Source organism: Rattus rattus, chromosome X (assembly GCF_011064425.1).
Source record: "Rattus rattus isolate New Zealand chromosome X, Rrattus_CSIRO_v1, whole genome shotgun sequence".
In the NCBI taxonomy this organism is placed as follows: domain Eukaryota; kingdom Metazoa; phylum Chordata; class Mammalia; order Rodentia; family Muridae; genus Rattus; species Rattus rattus.
The window spans coordinates 44,817,953-44,840,402 of NC_046172.1; the positions used below are offsets into that span (position 1 = coordinate 44,817,953).

A 22,450-nucleotide genomic window follows, 5' to 3' on the forward strand; every position below is an offset into this window, starting at 1 on the left:
ACTTCCTTTTGTTGTCTGATTGCTCTGGCTAGAACTTCAAAAACTATACTGAATAAGTAGGGAGAGAGTGGGCAGCCTTGTCTAGTCCCAATATTAGCGGGATTACTTCAAGTTTTTCTCCATTTAGTTTATAATGTTGTCTACTGGTTTCCTGTAAATTGTTTTTACTATTTTTAGGTATGGGCCTTGAATTCCTGATCTTTCCAGGACTTTTATCATGAAGGAGTGTTGAATTTTTGTCAAATGTTTTCTCAATATCTAATGTAATGATCATATGGATTTTTTTCCTTTGAGTTTGTTTATATAGTGGATTACATTGATGGATTTCTGTATATTGAACCACCCCTTAACCAAGTTATCATTGAGTAGAGCGTTAATCAACTTCCATGTATATGTGGGCTTTCTGTCCTTTTTGTTGTTATTGATCAGCAGCCTTAGTCCATGGTTTTTTGAAAGGATGCATGGGATTATTTCTATCTTCCTGTATCTGTTGAGGCTTGTTTTGTGACCGATTATATGATCAGTTTTGGAGAAGGTACCATGAGATGCTGAGAAGAAGGCATATCCTTTTGTATTAGGGTGGAATGTTCTACAAATATATGTTAAATCCATTTGTTTCATAACCTGTTAATTTTTCTCTGTCTCTGTTTAGTTTCTGTTTCTATGATCTGTCCATTGATGAGGGTAGGGTATTGAAGTCTCCCACTATTATTGTGTGTCATGCAATGTATACTTTGGGCTTTAGTAAAGTTGCTTTATGAATGTTGTTGCCCTTGCATTTGAATCTATTGTTATTAAGAGATATTAAGAGACAGTGATTGTTGTTTCCTCTTATTTTTGTTGTTGGAGGTGGAATTATGTTTGTGTGGCTATCTTCTTTTAGGTTAATTGAAAAGAGATTAATCTCTTGCTTTTTCTAGGGTGTAGTTTCCCTCTTTCTGTTGGAATTTCCCATCTATTATCCTTTGTAGGTCTGGACTTATGGAAAGATATTGCATAAATTTGGTTTTGTCATGAAATATTTTGGTTTCCTCATCTATGGCAATTGAGAGTTTTGCTGGATGCAGTAACCTGGGCTGGCATTGATGTTTTCTTAGGGTCTGTATGACATCTGTCCAGGATCTTCTAGCTTTCACAGTCTCTGGTGAGAAGTCTGGTGTAATTCTGATAGCTTTGCCTTTATATGTTACTTGATCTTTTACCCTTACTGCTTTTAATATTCTTTCTTTGGTTGTGCCATTGGTATTTTGACTATTATGTGACGGGAGGCCTTTCTTTTCTGGTCCAATCCATTTGGAATTCTGTAGGCTTCTTGTATGTTTATGGGCATCTCTTCCTTTAGGTTAGGGAAGTTTATTCTATAATTTTGTTGAAGATATTTACTGGCCCATTAAGTTAGGAGTCTTTACTCTCTTCTATATCTATTATCTTTAGATTTGATCTTCTCATTGTATCCTCTATTTCCTGGACGTTTTGGGCTAGGAGCTTTCTGCGCTTTTCATTATCTTTGAAGGTTGTGTTGATATTTTCTATGGTCTCTTCTTGCCCTGAGATTCTCTCTTTAATCTGTTGTATTCTGTTTGTGATGCTTGCATCTATGACTCCTGATCTCTTTCCCAGGTTTTCTCTCTCCAGGGTTGTCTCTCTTTGTGATTTCTTTTATGTTTTTACTTCCATTTTTAGATCCTGGATGGTTTTGTTCAATTCCTTCACCTGTTTGGTTGTGTTTTCCTCTAATTCTTTAAAGGATTTTTGTGTTTCCTCTTTAAGGCCTTCTACTTGTTTACCTGTGTTGTGTATTTCTTTAAGGGGGTTACTTATGTCCTCCTTAAAGCCCTCTATCATCATCATGAGATATGATTTTAAACCCAAACCTTGCTCTTCTGGTGTGTTACTGTATCCAGACTTTCTGATAATTCCAAGGAGTCTTGATTTTTGTTGCTTAGATTCTTGTGCTTGCCTCTTACCATCTGGTTATCTCTTACCTTAGTTGGTCTTGCTGTCTTTGACTGGAGCTTGGCCCTCCTGTGGGCCTGTTAGCCTATGATCTTACGAGTGAGAGCACTCCTGGGATACCAGTTCTCTCAGGGCAGGTTTTGGGTCTGGTATGTGGTGGGACAACCTTAGCTCTGGGCACAGATGGGGGCCACGGAATGGGTCCTGTCCCAGTCTGCTCAGTGGTTCCAGTGTGCTCCTGGCAGGTCTCTCTTTGGATAGGCAATGGAGTGAAAGTCGAGTATCACCTGTAGGTTTAGGAGTGACAGCACTTCTGGGAGACCAGCTCTTTCCTGGCGGGGGCACAGCCTTAGCTCTGGGCACTGATGGAGACTGGCCAGATTTCTTTTAACTTGAGAAATTAAAGGTCTATGGTTACACTGATTTTCTGAACATACTGTTTTTGGCGTTGATGTTGTTGTTGTTGTTACAATCATTTTAAGGTTTATTTTGTTATTTACTCATGTGTATGAGGAACAGTATATACACATACATGAATGTGCCCTCTGAGACCAGAAGATGGTATTACATTCCCCAAAGCTTGCGTCCAGGAGGTTGTGATCCACTCAGTGTTAGTTCCTGAATTCCAATCTTCTGAAAGAACAGTAAATGTTCTTAATTACTGAGCCACCTCTCCAGTCTCATAGTACAATTCTTTTACCTTATACGTCAGGTGGTGGCACATGCCTTTAGTTTTAGAACTTGGGGCCACTTAAGGCTAGCTACAGACCAAGTTACAGGACAGCATGTGCTTTCTAACATGAGCTAGAGAAATACTATCTCAAGAAAAGCAACAATAACAAAAATGTATGTTTCTTGTATTCCCTAACATAATTAATAGTGTGATTATATTTCTTGTTTTATAACGTTCATTCTATTCAGATTGGGAAATCCATGGACTACTGAGCACCAGATTTGTACTCCTATCGTAGTCATTAGCACAACTCTAACTGTGGAGCTGTCAGCATTTTCAGCCTAAGTGGTCATCTCAGAGGTTTACAATTCCATCATACAAGTTAGTTGCGGGCACAAACTTCACATTCACATCCATAACCAACAGGAAAATTTGATTATATTTCTCACCAAGAGAGAAAATTACATGTGACCAGTATAAGAAAAAAAATCTAAAAATCCTTGTAGAGGACTTGCCGTGTGGGTCCTTTTCTGTTGTATGACAATGATGGTTTACGATTCCTTTCCTACTCTGTTACCTCTTCTTTCCATTGCACCCACTGAGGAATCCTACAGACTTCCAGTGTTAGATGACTTTACAATGCATTTCCTTAAGGCTACTCTTCTGTTTTAGATTGAAACAAAGTTACATTTTGAATCCCCATTTTTCAATTGGAAAAGGAAATGCCAGCCATTTACTATGGCCCTGCATGCATTCAAAATTAGAATCATTCTTCTGCCACAATGCAGCAAAACACAGGGTATGACCTGCATGGGGCTTCGTGTATTATGATTGAGCATTAAGAACTGGCTTGTGAATGTAAAGACATTTCTTTGATGTGAGGTTGAATTAAAGAAGCTTAATTAACATTTTCTAATTAAATACAGCATGGTGAACTCAATCACATTGCACTATGCTTTGATGAGATTGCTCTGCCTTCATTTAAATAAACAAGATGGCTTGCAGGGTTGAGAGCCGGAGACACAACCATGTCTTTGCTTTCTCAGTTGCTAGCTTTGCCCTTCAGAAATATTTTTAACTATGCTTACAATTGCAGGAAATTTGTAGAAATGTGTTTTTCAAAAATACTCAAGGTAGCCAGGCACACATCTGCAATCTCAGAACCTGTGATTCTGAAGTAAAGTGATTACTTCAAGTTTGAGGTCAACTTAGGCTGCATAGTTGAGACCCTGCCTCAGAAGACTAAGGAAACAAAATGATTAGTATTTTCCTATTTAATACTTATGTATACTGTATTAATACAAACAAATTTTAGTTCCTTCTTAGGTAATTTTATTCATGGAATGTATAATGTCATGTCATACGTAATGTCCAAAATGAAGAAGTAATCTATGACATATTTTCCCTCTCAATCTTTACATTCATCCATTGCACAATTCTTAAGTGTCTGACTTGAAAATTATTTAGTATCTCATCTTCTCTCACTTCCTTAGTTATTATCACCCTGCTATATAGCACTTTTCAAAATTTATCTGCTATAAAACTCTTCATTTTGTATTGTAAGCTAGAATCATCTACAAGGACAGGCCTATTAAGCCCTTTCTTTTTTTATTGGACAGTTTATATATTTACATTTCAGATGTTATCCCCTTTCCAGGTTCCCCCCTCTCCCATACTCCCTCCCCCTGCTTCTATGAGGATGCACCCATTCCCAGCCATCCACTCCCACCTCAACACCCTGGCATTCCTCTATACTGGGGAAAATAGCCTTAACAGAACAAAGTGTTTCTCCTCCTATCGATGCCAGACAGTGCCATCCTCTGCTACTATTCCCATCTGTATCTCTACTCCTCTTTCTCGTGCCACAATAGTCTCACTAGTCTGCTTGATGTTCATCAACTATAACAGGTAATCCTCCTTCCCAGGATTTTGTATTCACTTTTCCTCTATCTGAAGTGTTCATTTATAGCATATCCTCCTGGACAGCTTAGCACCTCACTTCCTTCTTTCTCAAACATAATCATTTCACTGAGAGCTATTCTGATTCTCCAATTAAAGTTGCAAAGCTACTCCCACTGCAAATATAGCCAAATTCTTCCTTTCCTTTCCCCATATATCTGATTATCTTTAGAATATATTATATAACTTTTGTCTATTATTACCTGTCTATTGCTCTGAGATGCAAATCCCATGAAGAATGAAAGATTTGCTTTGCTCTTTTATATATCTCAAATACCTAAGGCAAAGCCTTCCACTTGAAAGCTGCTCAATGACTACCTAAACTATTAAAAGTATATCTAGACATTGAAATTTTATTTATGTTTAATTATTTACACATTACAGACTACAGATTAAACCCAGGGTCCTGCAGATACTCTACCATGAAGCTAAACTCTAGATTCTAAATTTAAAATATAACTATAAAAAATCAAGCATTAATAATAGGTAACACAATGCCAAGTACTTTTAAAGCATTTTAATTTAGAAAAAAATGATTATTACATGTAATTTTTGTTTTAAATTATTTACATTTTAAAATACATATTTTACAAGATAAAAGAATAAACAATGACATTAAATTTTAACATGTTTTAAAGAAATAATGCATATTTTGCCACAGAGTTAAAATAAATTTAGCATAAATGTATAAAGACATAGAGAGAGATGCATAAATATATAATACAATATGCTGGCTCTGTTTTCGTTGTGTATGTGATTGCAAGGCTCATCCGTGGGGGAGACTAATTTTTCCATCTCTCAGCAGTCATTAGCACTCTGTAGTTCTTTTCCTTTGGGAGGGATGCCTTAAGATTTCCCTTCTTCTACATTTAGCATGTCATTGTTCAGGTCTTGTTTAGAAGGCCATTTAAGAAAAGGGGTCATCAATCTGAGAAGGAATGGGAGACTAGAGAGGGGTTGGATATAAGAGAGAAAGCGGGAAGTGATATAATCATATTTTAATTAAAGTATATTTTTAAATAGAATTAACATATGATAAATTAGCATGAAAAGCATCCTCATGATTTAGTAAAATGTCCAAAGGAGATAAGCTTCCTCACAGATTTAACTAAGTGGTTTACATTTAAAGAAATTTGGTACGCTAACGGTGAAAGAAATTTGAACTATTTTTTCTCCAAGTCTTTGTATATTATTATTTCTAGTTACCATAATTTATTAGCTATGCTCACTTAGGAGCTAAGCAATAAGCAATCATTTATTCCCTTTCATCTCTGGTTTATAGAACCTCTTGCTCTGAGGATGGATTCCCAAAAACAAGTGAGAATATTGGGGGAGGGCTGGAAATAGAAGTTCCCTTTAAATATTAAATCCCAATCAAGCTAACAGAAGGTATTCTTAATATATATTCAGAATTTCATATAAGATCATTGGGAATTTTAAATAATGATTTTGAAGTCACTGAACATAACTTAATACCAAGAAACATGCTACGTACATAATAGGAGAAAATAGATTAAGATGCCCGCTTCTGACTCAAATAAAAATAAGAATCTTTTCATTATCGTTATTCACAGGCTGGAATTGAGATAGGAGTAAAGTGAGAGTGAAATATAATATGGACCATATTTCATAGAACCTAAAATCATACTTAGTTTTTAAATTATGCTTTCTAAAATAATTGTGTGGTAGAAACCTTTCATGAAAAACATACATCATGGAATGCAAAGGTATGAAGTTGTCACTAAAATCAATCTGTGCCTTTGTTTTGATGTTTTACAGCATTAATTTTACATTTTAGTTACTCCCTAAGCAGAATTACAAAACATTGGAATTACAAAAACTTAGAATTCCCTGTATGAATTGACCTCAATTAACAAATTAGAATTTTCACTCAGAAATGAACATTGCTATTTCATAAGCTATATTTTACTTGTATATTAAAATATTTCAGCATGAAATATTAAATTATTAGTTTTTCATCTTAATAAAATAGTCTAATCAAGACTCCAATAGCACACTGATAAAAACATATAATTTATCTGAACTAAAACACCACATTCCTTTCAAATGATAAAATGAGAAAATTGAAAGATTTCAGCTAAAACATCACTTGTGTTTTAATAAAAATCATAGGACAAATGAAGTAACATGAGTCTAGCAAATCATTTTCCATATTTACTATCATTTTAAATGATGCCTTTTACTAATGTCAATAAATGAAAGATTTTTTTTCCAAGAAAGCTACATCTTCTGGGTTCAAAGCAGATTCTTCTACCTTTATGGTGCAAGTTTTCAACCAAATTCTTTCTTATTAATAATTAACTTCCTGGGGTTTGAGAGACAGTTCAGTTGTTAAAAGCACTGACTGATCTTCCAGGGGACCAGAGTTTGATTCCCAGCACCCACATGGCAGCTTAGAATTATCTGTATCTCCATTTCTAAGAAATCCAATGCTCCAATTCATGTCACTACAGGGCATCAGGTATGCACATGGCACCAACATACATGCAAACAAAACAGTCATACACATAAATAAAAGAATTAAAAACTTAATTAAGCTTTTAAAATTATACCCTCAATTTCAAATTTTTTCTGTTACTAGTCAGTTTTATTCATTGTTAAAGAAAAATCTGTTTCTACTTGTTTATTATTATTATTATTATTATTATTATTATTATTATTTTAAGCTATATGTTATAGAGTAGTTTGTTATATACCAATACATCTGGCCTGTCTTAACTTCCATAGCTTTCAAAATACTGTCCATTCTCAGTATATGTCCAATGACTGCTCCTTAATATATAATTCCTTCATCATCCTGTCTTCTAAATTCTCTCTAAAATACTTTTTAATTAAAATATAATTATATCACTTTCTGCCTCTTTTTCCCCTAAGTCTTCCTATGTTCCCCAACTCAAATTGATAGCCTCTTTTTCTTTGATTATTGTTGTTCCTTTACATGTATCAACAGATATATAAGTATAATCTCCTGAATCTGTTTTTGTTGTTTGTGTAAATACAGCTTTAGGGATGGCCACTTTGTATCGGACAAACAATAATTAATCTCTCCTTGGGATATGTTAATTCTTCCTCTCCCCTCTCTTTGACTAGGAGTGGGACCCCATGAAATTTTATCCATCTATATTAGCATTTCTATTGATATTACTATTGTTCCAGTTTTGTATGTGTAAGTGTTTCTAAGAGAGATTTTTCAGCAGAGTTCCTGGTATTTTGGCTCTTATAGTCTTTCCTTCTCTTTGTCTGTAATGTTCCCTAAGCCAAGTATTCATGAGCTGTGATATAGATGTGTGCTTTGTGTGTAGGTTCGCCACAAACCACTGATCTCTGCATTGTGTCCAGTTATGGTTTTTCTGTGATTGTCTGCATTGGCTGTAGAGAAAAGCTTCCATATGAGAGGTGGTAGCTGTGTGTACAAGGGTAAGTTTTAGAATGTAATAAAGAACTGTGCTGGTTTAGCAAAGTGGCAGTTGTAAATTCTAAGGTTCATGGCATGATTAGTACAGGGAAATGCTTAGGTTTCTAATACCAGGCACAATTTTTGTCCTAATAGGTGGACCTTAAGTCCAATTAGACAGCTGGTGGTTACCCCTAACATTTGTGTGCCACATGTTGCACCTTTTCTAACACATGAGTGCCACTAATTGCACCTTTGTGGATATCTTGCTATGGTGGTCTCCGTTTTGATTCGTAGGTGTTGCAGATGTTAAGAATATTAATTATTTCTCTCCCTTGGCAGCTTGCACAGAAGCTTTTGGTACCACAAAATCCAGACCACAGGAAGGAGGGTTTTAAATTAGATCCACCTCCAATTATCTGAGTACTCTATCCTAACAGTGGAGTGTCTTCAGTAATAGAGACTTACCTTCAAATTTTGAGAAGCAACCAAGGGGTACATCAACAGTCTTTATTGTTTTGGAAGACACTTGGACTATCTTGACCATTCATATGGTTTCTCATGCCTGATACTTGGATTTTTATTATGATTCTTGTGTAGAGCATTGTCAGTCCAAGGCATGACATGTGTGTGTATGTGTGTGTGTATGTGTGTGTGTCTGTGTGTGTGTGTGTATATATATATATGACATAAATATGACATATATGGCATATATGTGACATATATGTATGAAATATACATGAGAGAGTATAATTTTAGAAAAATGTACAATAATATGATTCTTTGAGGCTTGATTTTTTTATTAATTTACCTTTCTCCCTTCTCTCCAGTTGGAACCCCTTCCCCATTTTTCTGTTTTCCACTTCATAATATTAATCTCAACGATGGAAGGAGGAAGACCACAGACCTGACTCATTGTGGCCAAACTAATTAAGTAGCAATTAATTAAAGCAGCTTTTTTATCCGTGTACACTCTCTGCTCCCCCTAAGGCAAGCTTTGAGAGTCGGTATTAGACATGAAGAAGACAAGGATTTTATAGCTCAGAGAGGGGCTTTCTAAATGGAGGATTTGGCAGGCATAATAGGCAGGGTTACAGAAGAAAAAAATAAGCAAACAAATCATTTGTAATGACCTCCTGAAGCAAAGACATAAGGTAGTCATAGCAACAGACATTCATAAAAACCTTCTTAAACAACGGTAGAGTTGTAAGATGGTTGTAGACAACTTTTTGAAACAAAGCCATGCCTAGCGTTCCCTGCAACAGACAGTACAGAACCATTTGTCGGTACTATTACATGTGAGCCTAGCCCGATTCTTGAGAAACAGATTTAATAATAAACAGGTATGAAACTAGTTTTTTCTTTATTATAAGATGGCTTTTAAGTCTAAGATGAAGGCATGCTGGTTCATCCATATCACAGGCATCCTACCAGTCCCCTTTCTAACCAGCCCTCCATGGTCCCTTTATATTTTCCTGGTGTTTATGGTTACTCCATGTTATATACTAACCCCTGAAGATTTGGACCTAGGAACCAAAAATGATTGTGTGTGTGTGTGTGTGTGTGTGTGTGTGTGTGTGTGTGTGTGTGCAGTACTCTTGTCAAGTGGCCCTAAGTACCTGTAACTCCTTTTTCTGGGGTATAAGATACCTACTTCTTGCTTGCATGGGCACTTGCACTCATATGCACAAACTCTCTCTCTACTGATATCCAGGGTGAGGCCTGTACCAATTTACATTCCTATCAAGAATGAACTGGTTCCTCTTTCCTCAGAACCTTGCTAGCTTTTGTTATTAGTTGTTTTGTTGATCTTTGCTATTTAACTGGGGTGAGATGAAATCTCAATGTTGTCTTGAGTTGCATTTTCCTAATTGCTAAAAATGAAGACTTTTTGAGGTCTTTCTCTGCTGTTTCAATTTCTTCTGTTGAAAAGATCTGTTTAGATCCGTAGGCCTTTTTTTTTTTTTTTATTTGAGCTATTTTTTTTCTTTGACTCTGAGTTTGTTGGGCTTTTTTTGTTTGTTTGGTTGGTTGGTTGTTTGGTTTTTGGTTTTGGTTTTTGACCCCTTTGCCCCATATTCTGGAAATTAATTTCCAATCAGATTTACAGCTGGCAAATATTCTCTCCCAATCTGACGGTTTCTTCTTCATTCAATTCACTCTTTTCTATAGAATCTTTTTGCTTTTTAAGTTTTATGAAGATCCAGTTGTTAATCATTATGCTTAATTCCTGAGCAAATCAAGTCCTGCTTAAAAGTCCTTCCTTATACCTCTATCGTATAGCATATTTTCATCTAGTAGTTTTAGGGTTTCAGGTTTCAAAATAAAGTGTGTGTTCCACTTGGAATTAGACTTATATCTATCAACTTACAAGCTTGTTTTTTTTTTTAATGTGCATGTTTGATATTTAAATACCACTTATTTCTTGGAGAGTAAGTCCTTGCTTTTATATGTGCTAGACAAAATGAGATTTATGATACACACACAAATATGCACACACATATATGCTGTATGCACTGTTTGTATATGCCATGCAATTTGTCTTTGAAGAATTATTAAATGATTAACTAGTGTTCATAATGAAGAAAGACAACAATACCCAAATTATGTTGCTTCTCATATTTATATTCTGCATTCCCTTTGTATTGTCTAACTAGTTAGTCCTTTCCTTTACTATTTACATTTATTGCTACCGTGACTTAAGACCTGAGCTTGACCTCATGTGCCCCATCACCTCAGAGTTAAGTATATCAGAGTCTATAATCACAATTGTGAAAACTTGTAACAGAGTGTGGCCATAGCTTTAACTGATTAACACCCACAGGAACCAAATACCAAAAATTCCTAACAGTTGGAAAATGCAATCCCAGCCCACTCTTGCACCTTTCTAAATCCTCATTAAGTGTTTCTTAGCCACTTCAGTAAGGCAATGCTTTCTTTAGGACTAACAAATTCCTGACTGTTACTAAAACGAGCTAAGAGTTCCCACTATTCTCATCAAATTCATTCTGCTAAAGCAAAAAGATGGTTATTTAATCCTAATTATGCTAGCAGCATTACATCAGTAGCGTACAGAGAAGATGCCTGTTTTCCAAACTGTTTGACTAATTTATTCTGTACTACTTAGCAGTACCTGCAACTGAGAATTTGAGGCATGCCCCAGTTTACTTTGTTTTAGTCACTGCAGATTTCAAATGCATGGCTTCTACCAAGCCATTAGTACCTAGGGACAAAACCTGAGCATCCAGGTCTCTAAGCCATATAAGTCCTCTGATCACTCAGGATAGGTCAGACTCTAACTGGGGACAGACGTGAATATGCTCATTGTAAGGAGCATTAGACCCCCTAAGTTCTACCTTTGACATCTTTGGTTTCTTCCCGAATCAACAGGAAAAAAAAATATCAAGGATTCTTTTTTTTTTTATACTTCTTTCTTTTTCCATCTTTATTAAATTGGGTATTTCTTATTTACATTTCTTTTTTATTATTATTTATTATTATTATTATTTTTATTAGCTTGAGTATTTCTTATATACATTTCGAGTGTTATTCCCTTTCCCGGTTTCCGGGCAAACATCCCCCTAATCCCCTCCCCCTTCCTTATGGGTGTTCCCCTCCCAACCCTGCCCCCATTACTGCCCTCCCCCCAACAGTCTAGTTCACTGGGGGTTCAGTCTTAACAGGACCCAGGGCTTCCCCTTCCACTGGTGCTCTTACTGGATATTCATTTGCTACCTATGAGGTCAGAGTCCAGGGTCAGTCATATATAGTCTTTAGGATGGTGGCTTGGTCCCTGGAAGCTCTGGTTGCTTGGCATTGTTGTACATATGGGGTCTCGAGCCCTTCAAGCTCTTCCAGTTCTTTCTCTGATTCCTTCAGCGGGGTCCTATTCTCAGTTCAGTGGTTTGCTGCTGGCATTCGCCTCTGTATTTGCTGTATTCTGGCTGTGTCTCAGGAGCGATCTACATCCGGTTCCTGTCGCCTGCACTTCTTTGCTTCATCCATCTTGTCTAATTGGATGGCTGTATATGTATGGGCCACATGTGGGCAGGCTCTGAATGGTGTCCTTCAGTCTCTGTTTTAATCTTTGCCTCTCTCTTCCCTGCCAAGGGTATTCTTGTTCCCCTTTTAAAGAAGGAGTGAAGCATTCACATTTTGATCCTCCGTCTTGAGTTTCATTTGTTCTAGGCATCTAGGGTAATTCAAGCATTTGGGCTAATAGCCACTTATCAATGAGTGCATACCATGTATGTCTTTCTGTGATTGGGTTAGTTCACTCAGGATGACACTTTCCAGTTCCAACCATTTTCAAATGTTATTCCCTTTTCGGTTTCCATGCCAACTTCCCTAACCCCTCCCTCCCATTCTATATGGGTGTTCCTGTCCGTCTCCATCCTCCCTCCATTACCGCCCTCCTCCCAAGAATCCCGTTCACTGGGGTTTCAGTCTTGGAAGGACCAAGGGCTTCCCCTTCCACTGGTGCTCTTACTAGGCTATTCATTGCTACCTATGAGGTTGGAGCCCAGGTCAGTCCATGTATAGTCTTTGGGTAGTGGCTTAGTCCCTGGAAGCCCTGATTGGTTGGCATTGTTCATATGGGGTCTCAAGTCCCTTCAAGCTCTTTCAGTCCTTTCTCTGATTCTTTCAACGGGGGTCCCGTTCTCAGTTCAGTGGTTTGCTGCTGGCATTCGCCTATGTATTTGCTGTATTCTGGCTGTGTCTCTCAGGAGAGATCTACATCCAGTTCCTATCAGCCTGCACTTCTTTGCTTCATCCATCTTACCTAGTTTGGTGGCTGTATATGTATGAGCTACATGTGGGGTCAGCTCTGAATGGTCATTCCTTCAGTTTCTGCTCTAAACTTTGCCTCCCTATCCCCTCCCAAGGGTATTCTTGTTCCCCTTTTAAAAAAGGAGTGAAGCATCCGCATTTTGGCCATCCTTCTTGAGTTTCATGTATTCTGTGCATCTAGGTTAATTCGAGCATTTGGGCTAAGGATTCTTGAAAAGTTATTCTCTGCCAATGAAAGAAACCAATTCAAGCCAGAGTAGAATATATAAAGGCAGGTTTATTGAGAAGATGCTCTTGGGTGGTTTATTGGTCACAATGAAGGCCAGAGAAGTTGCCAGGGAGAGGGAGACAAAGGGGAGTAGGGAGAGACAGAGCACTTGTATATGCATGTAGGGAGAAAAAAGTCTGAGGAGGGGGAGAGAGAGAGAGAGGATCAAAACGTCTGGATTATATAGGAAAGAGCTTATGGGGGGAGGGAAGGTCCAGACCTTGAGTTGAAAATGTTAGGTAGTGACTGAGGGATCCTTGAAGAACCTGGAGGCCAGGCCCACTTTGGTAGGTTAAATGTGCACCTCAGAAGTTTGTACCAGATCTGAATCCCAGCCATTCTCAATTCTGCTAAGCAGCTGTGTCATTATGAAAATGTGTTTTAAAAAATAGATTGGGTGGTTTTGTGTTGAGTTCAGTGGCATGAGTTCTGTCCTGATAAACTGAGGTCAATCTCCAGAATACAAATGGAAGAAAGAACTGACTCCTGTCAGGTATTCTTTGACCTCCACACATGTACTGTGGAACTTGTGCACAAACACAAAGACAGATAGACAGACTCCCCCTGCCAATACAGACACAAATGAATGAATATAAACTAGTAAATGTGTTTTGTAAGACAAGATAACAACCTTAGCATTACAGACTTATACTTTGTTAGAGTACTCTCTGTTCCCAGAAGAAGGCCTATGCTTTCAGACTTTTTCTCAGTTCAAGATAAGCATTCTGCCTTTCCAAACAGAAATCAGAATGTACTGATTGTTCTGCACTCACAACGTTTTTAGTACAAAGTGAAATTGTGGCTGCTTGTCCCAAATTCATCCCCAGAAGCTCTGATGCTAAAATTTATGGGATGACATCGATGGACATCCTGTTTCAAAAAGAGCTTCTCTCTGCTATGAACTACCTAAGAGATGATGACACAGAAAATAATAAAAAATTCAGATCGCAATTAAAAAAGAAAGAAGAAAGAAAGAAAGAAAGGCCTTAGGGATTTGAGTTTGATGGTTTGAGTTAAACCACCCAGAAAAATCTTCTCCAGTTATTTTATTTGTGATTTAAAAGAGGCAGCAGATTGAAGGAATGTATGCAATAACTTTTCTTAAAAGTCTAAATCCTGACTGGACCTATAGGCAGTGGTAGATAGAGCATGTTCAATACCCAGCATTACAAAAAGTCTGTAGCTTGTCTATAAATTTATTTTAATAAGTAGTAGGAAGAGTTGAAAAGGTCTTCATTAATTGTGGGTAACAATACCATATCAAAGTATTAGTATGTGATTTATTAGATAAAGAACTAAGTGTTTGTTAAGTAATTTACATTAATAATACACATACTTGATTTCATATAAATTTTAAACCTAATGTTGAAGGAGAGTCTATCAGGTAAAATTATGATTCTTACATATATAGGCATAGAGCTTATAGGTTCCAAAGCTGTTAAACATAATTTTTACCTTTGATTTTATGTCACATATTCTTTTCTCATTTAAAAGAAGTGGAACATACTGTCTACATTTTTTAACATTTATTTACCTTAGAAACTCTCATTAAGATCAATAATTCTTGAATGTTGAGAAGAATATGCTACTAGAAGTAGTTCCTAAAAACAAGATCAAGTTTTGTAATTTTCTGGCTTCAGATGGTTTTGTTTGGTTAACTTGTTACCTTTTCTCTTTATTTGTGTGTAAGTGAGCATAAAGTTGATTCTCACAGGACAAAAAAAATTCTTTGCAATATTTCCTTATAGATTTAATCTCCGAGATTTTTACTCTATCGTTAATGATGTCCCAGGTGTCCTTGAATCTAAAATAGCAGGATTTACAGTTCATAAAATTTTTATTTAGATGCAGCCATTGTTTGCAAATAACTTTACAGTCTGGTGACAATGCAAAGAAATAAAATAAAGATGTAATGAACTTGAATAAATGGATTGAAATTAGAAGGTACATTGAGGATATAGCAAAGACTTGCAATTTTAGTCAGCTTTGCATTATTCCTACATGAAGTACCAGCAGCAAGGTACTTATGACATAAAGTATGCCTTGTCTTGCTCATGCTGTTAATGGTTCAAGACTGTGACACTGACATTAGCTTAGTTCTCAACCAGGTCTCAGTTCTCAACATGGCAGATAGCAAACTAGAACTAGTGAGTGACTGCAACTCAAACCAAGAGCAGAAAGCAGAGCTAATATCTCATAACCCACCTTGAGACTTCCACTATGTCCCCTCACCCCAAACTACTATCACCTCCAAATACTGCTGCCCCGTGTTCCCTGCCTTAAATCACAGTATACTTCAGGGAGACTAGGTAAACCATACCTAAACCTTTCAGCAGTTTGGTGACTTGGGAAGATACTGGATAAAGTATACAAATCCACAGTAGATGAAATATAAAATCCAAATCTTTACTAACAATTTCTTATCATCATTTATTGAGCCATTACTCTGCGTTAATTTATAGTACACTTAGCACTTCATAGAAGAATTAGTACCTCTGATCCTTACTAAAAACTTGCATGTAAGTGTCTACCACCTAGTTTTGCAAAAGAAAAGAGCTTAAGTGATATATCTTGATTAATACAAGACAAGAAAAGATAGGGTTTTTTTTGAAACAGGGGCCAAGATTTCAACCAATACATTTATGTTTTAGAGTACAAATTGCAAATTGGTGTTGAAGTACCAAAACCACTCTGGGGACCTGTTTTTTGCAGCCTACACAACATGTTTCAAGAAAATCTGGGTGTGAACTTTTTTTAGATGGAACTGCTAACTGGAGTCACTGTGCAATTTTGTTTTACCCCATCTTGACATTTAAAGTTTTGTTCTCTCTTTTAAAAATTGCAAGTTCTTCTTAACAGTTATATATACATATATACTTAAATAGCTTATTTAAGTAACACTTATATACATATATAATTAGAAAAAGTATTATATATATATATATGCTTAAGATAAAGTAAGATACATGTAATACTCTTTCTAAGTATATATGTACATCTAAACACGTAGAAAATAAAGTAGTGAAGCATTTAAACATTGTTTCACTGTTCATGCTAAAGAATTAAAATAGGAAACACTTTAGGAAATACTACAATATTTATGAAGTAATGGGAGACATTGTGTTTTCAAAGTTACAGTGACAAGTTCTTGGAAGTTCCTTCTTTCTCTACTTATTTCAGGTCTTGCTTTCCTTGAACAGGCACAGCCAGAGGGATTCCCTCATGTAATCTTCATCCATATGTCTCTGCCAGCCAATTAATTGTTCATTAATGCATCAACCTAGGTGTTAATTGGTTGATAGACAGACATTTTAAAAAAAGAAGTTGTGAATATGTCCCAGTGGCCCTACTTACTCTTCAGTATGAGGATCATAGTGAATTCAATGTCAAATTTCTCATCCCCAGCACTGTGATGAGTTTTTTCCTTCATGTTCTATTGGGATTAAGCTTGTTTATACTTTATGCTATTTTACATTTCTTTTATATAGAATTGTTAATATTATGTTTCATAAGGAGAACATTTGAAAGAACAATGACCCAAAAGAATCATCTGGTTCATAAAACTGTATTACATAAATTTCTCCAACAAAGACATAAGCCAATTCAACCAGAGCTAAAAGAAAAAGAGGCAGGTTTATTTGGGAATGGCTCCTAAGTGAATTCACCAGCCTCAAGGGACTAGACCAAAAAAGTTGTGTACCTAGGCTATAGTAGAGGAGGTAATTTTTAGAGATTATAGGCAAAGGAAAAGATGTGTCTGCCACAAGTTGGGTTAGTGATCAGATATGATCACCTATGGAGGGGATTTGGGTGGCTGCTGACTTCAAGAAAGGTGGTTGTAACAGCTGTAGCAGAGAGAGAGAGAGAGAGAGAGAGAGAGAGAGAGAGAGAGAGAGAGAGAGGGAGGGAGAGGGAGAGGGAGAGGAAGGAGGGGGAGAGGGAGGGGGAGAGAGAGAGGAGGGGGAGGGGGAGAGGGAGAAGGAGAAAGAAGAACTGAGCTTATCAGACCATGTGGGGAGGGGGACAAGCTGGAGGCTCCACGTAAACAGAATTTTCCTTAAAATCTTAGAATAAAACTGTTAGCTGAAAAAAGAATGATTGAAATTCAGATGAGATGACTAGTGACTCTTATGCGTGTTAGTTACTTTTCATATTTTTAAGACATAGAAACAACTTTAAAATATATTTTGCAACTTCCAACTAAATATTATAATAGTTGAATTTCACAAGTTTTTTTTTCTTTTGTTTTTTGAAACAGGATCTTACTATGTAGCCATGGTCTCCTTTGAGCTTTTATATATAGACCATGTTGTCAACCAACTCATGGAAATCTCCCTGCCTCTGTCTCCCGAGGGCTAGGATCAAAGGTATATGTCACCACACCCAATTCTTTACCAACATCTTAATATCTTAAATGAATTAGCCTTTTCACATAAACTCTTTGCTAGTTTATCATCACCAGATCAATAAACATTTCAGGTTTTGTTCCAAAAATTCCTCATACTTTAGAGTTTAACTTAGTTCATTTTTTCAAAAGACCCAATAGCATTTTTAAAGAATTCTAGATGTTTTTAATTTGTGAGCTCAAGTAGACAAAAAAACAGAGAAAAGTGAAAACACAGTGAATCCTATAATGCTTTTCGAACTACAATACACATATAATCCATAACTTATATTCACCAATATATTTTAGCTAAATCAAAGTTTCATTTTTCATATCTCTTTTTTGGGTGGAGGGTAGTCTCATTATGTATTCCTATAGCCCTGGCGTATTGTTGCTATATCCAGTAAGACTCCATTGGAGAAAACTGAGTTTTCCTTTGCCAGCTGGTACCAATCATAAATAGTTTCTTGGTTAGGAATGGGACTCTGTGATTACTTCCCCATCTCCATGCTAGAGTTCTCTCTGGTTTGAATATCTCCGTAGATCTTGTGTGCTCTGCCATAGTCTCTGTGAGTTAGTATGAGCATCAGTCTTTTTATGTCTGGAAGACTGTTTCCTTGGGGCTACTGATAACCCCTGACTCTTAAAAACCTTTCCTCCTCTTCTGCATAAATCTTAGAACCTTGTAGGGAGGGGATTAAGGAAGACAATGATAGGTTCTTATATATCAATGAGTTTACTGGCTTTGCCACAGTAGAAATAATATTAGAGAAAGTGTGGTAAAGCATATAAAGGATGTGGAAAGGTAGAGTAACATAAGGAAAATAAAAACGTAACTACTCAAACTAATAATTGGTTTCAGTCACTTGATCTCAGTGGAAGTTAGACTATACCAATAACTGTGACATGAGCCTTCAGTGCATTATATTTTAAGGAAGGACTAGGAAACATTATGGGAGAGAAACTTACTACATAGCATTTGATACATGATGCTACTTGCATGCCAAGCTACTAGCTTTAAAGTATTTTAAAAGAGACGAACCCTTTATTAAGGATAAAAGAATGATAGGTTTGTCGTATCATGTGTATCAGCTAGTGTTCTGAGTTGCAGAATAGTGGAGTATTATACAAACCTTACTGCTTGGTGAAGAAGAAGGTAGGGAGAGAGGGAGGGAGGGAGGAGAGGAGCGAGAAGGATAGGAATATTATATTTGTAGAGAATTTTGTTTACACAACCTGAAGAAATAGCAAAGTAGTCTCCATAGGTGTCTCCACATCTAGTGCTGAATTTTAAAAATGAGATAAGACATTGTAAAAACAGCTGAGTGCTATTAGGTACAATGAAACCTGTGTAGATTCAAGTAGCATGCATGCAGTTGTCTTGTCTAGCAATCAGACACTGAAGGAAGATCTCATGCTAATGGGACAAAGTAGCATACAATACCGAGCATGGATGTATTCACTTACACACCATTATATTGCTGTCATTTTTTTATTTGCCACTAGTGTTAAGAGAATTCCCTTTGTAGCCCTTTATAGCATATTTTGTGAATAGAAATAGTTAAGCACAGGGAATTCTGGGATATATAATTTGACTGGGTTAAATGGGCATTACACAGCTACCATAAAGTTGAACAAATAGAGGTGATGATGTTCACTTACCATCGGACTGAGCACAGGGTCCCCAATGGAGGAGTTTGAAAGGACTGAAAGACCTGAAGGGGTTTGCAACCCCATAAGAACAACAATACCAACCAACTCAGAGCGCCCAGGAACTAAATCACCAACCAAAGAGTATACATGGAGGGACCCATGGCTCCAGCTGCATATGTAGCAGAGGATGGATTTATCTGGCATCGGTGAGAGGGGAGGCCCTTGGTCCTCTGAATGCTTGATGTCCCAGCGTAGAGGAATTCTAGGGTGATGAGGTGGGAGTGAGTGGGTGGATGGGGAAGCACCCTCATAGAAGCAGGGGGAGGGGATGGGATAGGGAATTTTTGGAGGGGAACCAGGAAAAGGGATAACATTTGAAATGTAAATAAATAAAATAACAAATAGTTGTTTTTAAAAGGGAAAGACTATATAGATATTGTTCACATTAGTTTGGCACTCATAATTATCACAAGTTATAGTAGTACATTGTTACTAAATAAACTTAAAAAGGAAGAGGTTTAAGATGTTAAACACTGCTTTTGAAGTAAGGAGCTAATAGAAAAGGGAAGCAAGTCTGAAAATAAGTGTTAACTCAGCAAAACTGATCAAAACGTTTCAGTTTCATTAATGAAGTGCATAGTCTTTTTCATTAAGTATTCATTTTACATCCTGATCACTGACACCTCCCAGTCACCCCTTCCCACAATCTTGCCCCTATCCCCCTCCTCTTCTTTTATGAGCCAGTGGGAGTCCCTTGGATATCCCCCTACCTGGCACAACCCCTTTCCCACTGAGGCCAGACAAGGCAGCACAACTAGAAGAACATATCCCACACACAGCACCAGCTTTTAGGGACAGCCCCTGCTCCAGTTGTTGGGACCCACATGAAGATAAAGCTGCACATTGGAAGCACATAATCTTTAAACACAGATGATCAACATAACTCTATTATTTGCTCATGTTCTTTTAATGTTGAATTCCCAATGAGAATTAGGGATCTGTAGTCTATAAAATTATATTTTTCAAAGCATATTTCAAATCACAGATACACAAAACACAATGATTAAATAGTGCCTTTCACAATTTCAATATTATTGCTTAAGAATTCCATGCATGCATACAATGTATTTTCACATGACTAGAAATTTTGAATCTGTAACATAGAATCTGGCTATGTTACTGACCTAGCTCATTTGACACTTTATTCTTTTTTTCTGTTTTGCTATATTTAGATAAATGATGAGAACAAGCCCAGGAAACTTAAACAATCAGAATGATCTGATCAATCAGATCAATGAGCACTTTCCTTAATCCAAAATGACATTTGGCTCATAACACACATCCTATCTGCAGCACTTACAATTAACCTTCCAACATGTAGCACTCTTATGGCTAACACCAAGAGTTAATGTGTTATAAAACATCACCTTGATATTGCTTTACTCTTTTGTCTACCCTAGGCTAGGTGGTTATTAATAGGATTTACTACAAAAGATTTAGATATAATTGCTATATTTTTCATTACATGAATTATACTCCTCACATAAACATAGGAAGGTCAGCTACTGGCAGAAACAAAAGTTTATTAGTATATCCACAAGTAGAATACTAATATGAACACTTACATAAAAGTCTTGGAGAAAATATCTATGCAATGTGTGAAGTGTCTACTTCCTAAAGATAAGAAAATTTGCTTAATTTTCTTCTATATTTTTCCACTTAGAGAATTGTTTATATTGAAAAATTTCAAAGTCACAGGCAATAGTAATAATAATAGACCCAAAATAGACCAGAAAATATATTCTTCTAAAAGAAAGTTGTAAGGATATTCTCAAATGATAACATTTATTCAATGCTGACAATTCTCATATACTACTTTACAATCCCCTTTACCGATCACATCTTGAGGGTTATAAACTGGTTAAGTCTTATAAGCTGTGCAAAAGACAGGTTTTACTTAAAAGCATGTTAAGAAAAGAGGAGAAAAAAAACTCTCAATGGCTCACGAAAAATTAACCAGTCTGTCTGAAAATGGGAGGTGGGTACTTATATGTGTGTATTTTAATGAGATGCTTACATCAGCACCAAGGTCCGGAGCAAATGCAATACTGTGAGTCTGGAAGGGAAGTGATAAAATGTATGATCAAAATCCCAAAAGGAAGAAAAGATTTCTGAAGAAGCTGAAGCTTCTCAAGAAGTCATATGCTTGGATATAATAAAGTGCTTTGAAGCATAGGGGAAAAATAGCTACTGAATCTGAAATTGTAGGATCAGGAAAGGAGAATAAAAGGCAGAATATAAGGGTTTCTTTCAAGTGATTTTAAAGACACCACTATATGAATGGACTGAGATGACAGGTTGCAAAAGGAAATAATGTTTCTTTCTTAACAATGAAAAGAACTGAAATAGCTTTGGTCATAGAGTGATAATGAAATAACAGGGACTTCTCAAAGTACTAGAAATATCCATGCAAGCTACCAACTTCTGAAACTTTTCTGATTATTTCAGCACAGAAAAATTCCCTCCCATTAGGACATTAGTGGTCCAAACTACTACTGCAGTTCAGACAGTCAGACTGTTACTGTACTTGTATGGAATGTAGACAAAATTTTATAAAAACATTTCACTGGGGATTTACAACCAGAAGCTGTCAGACACACTAAGCTGCATTAAGGGGTGACTGAAATACCCGCAATCTTACTGTGGAGTTTTAGTATAATGGGGGAGAAACGAGCCCTCACGCTAGGAAAGAAAAAAATATAGCAAGTTCAGTGACTACTCACTTACATTTTAAATAATAAACAGTGTGCATGAGCTATCACTATATCCTGTACTAACCATGTTTTATAAGCTTATAACCCGTAAAAGAATATTTAACTAATCCCAAAGCCAATAAACAGGGAAGGCAGGCTTTGTGCATATATCTGAGTTCTCTATTCCATCATTGAGTGTTAGGACACTCAGACAAAGTGTGACAAAGTGGATCTTTACCTTTTACAAAGACTGTTCTCATAAGAACAAACATCTTTGGAAGTCACACATAGATACATACAGGCTCCTGCACTTGGGATAGAGTTACCTTTACATTGTTACATTGTTACATTTCCGTTGTTACCTTTAAAGAAACAAATGTCTAAGGAAAGGCATTGAAGTGCTTCTGTAATAAAAGCTAGAAGGTTTTTTTTTCAGTTTTATTGCACATCTATACTTTGGGCAACTATAGACATGGCTCTGGGGTCAAATAGTATACAGTCATGATTGAGCCTGCCACTATAAAAACGCCAAAGCAAGAAGAAAAAAAATGATCACGTAGGTACTGATAGGAACAGACTGTAACAATTAACGAGAGTA

The 22,450-nt window shown here is 36.6% G+C and overlaps 1 pseudogene; it reads right to left on the reverse strand.

Annotated features, from left to right (window-relative positions):
* LOC116887860 overlaps window positions 1–16,492 on the reverse strand; it is a 58,754-nt pseudogene extending 42,262 nt beyond the window's left edge.
* Between the last annotated feature and the right edge of the window lie 5,958 nt (window positions 16,493–22,450).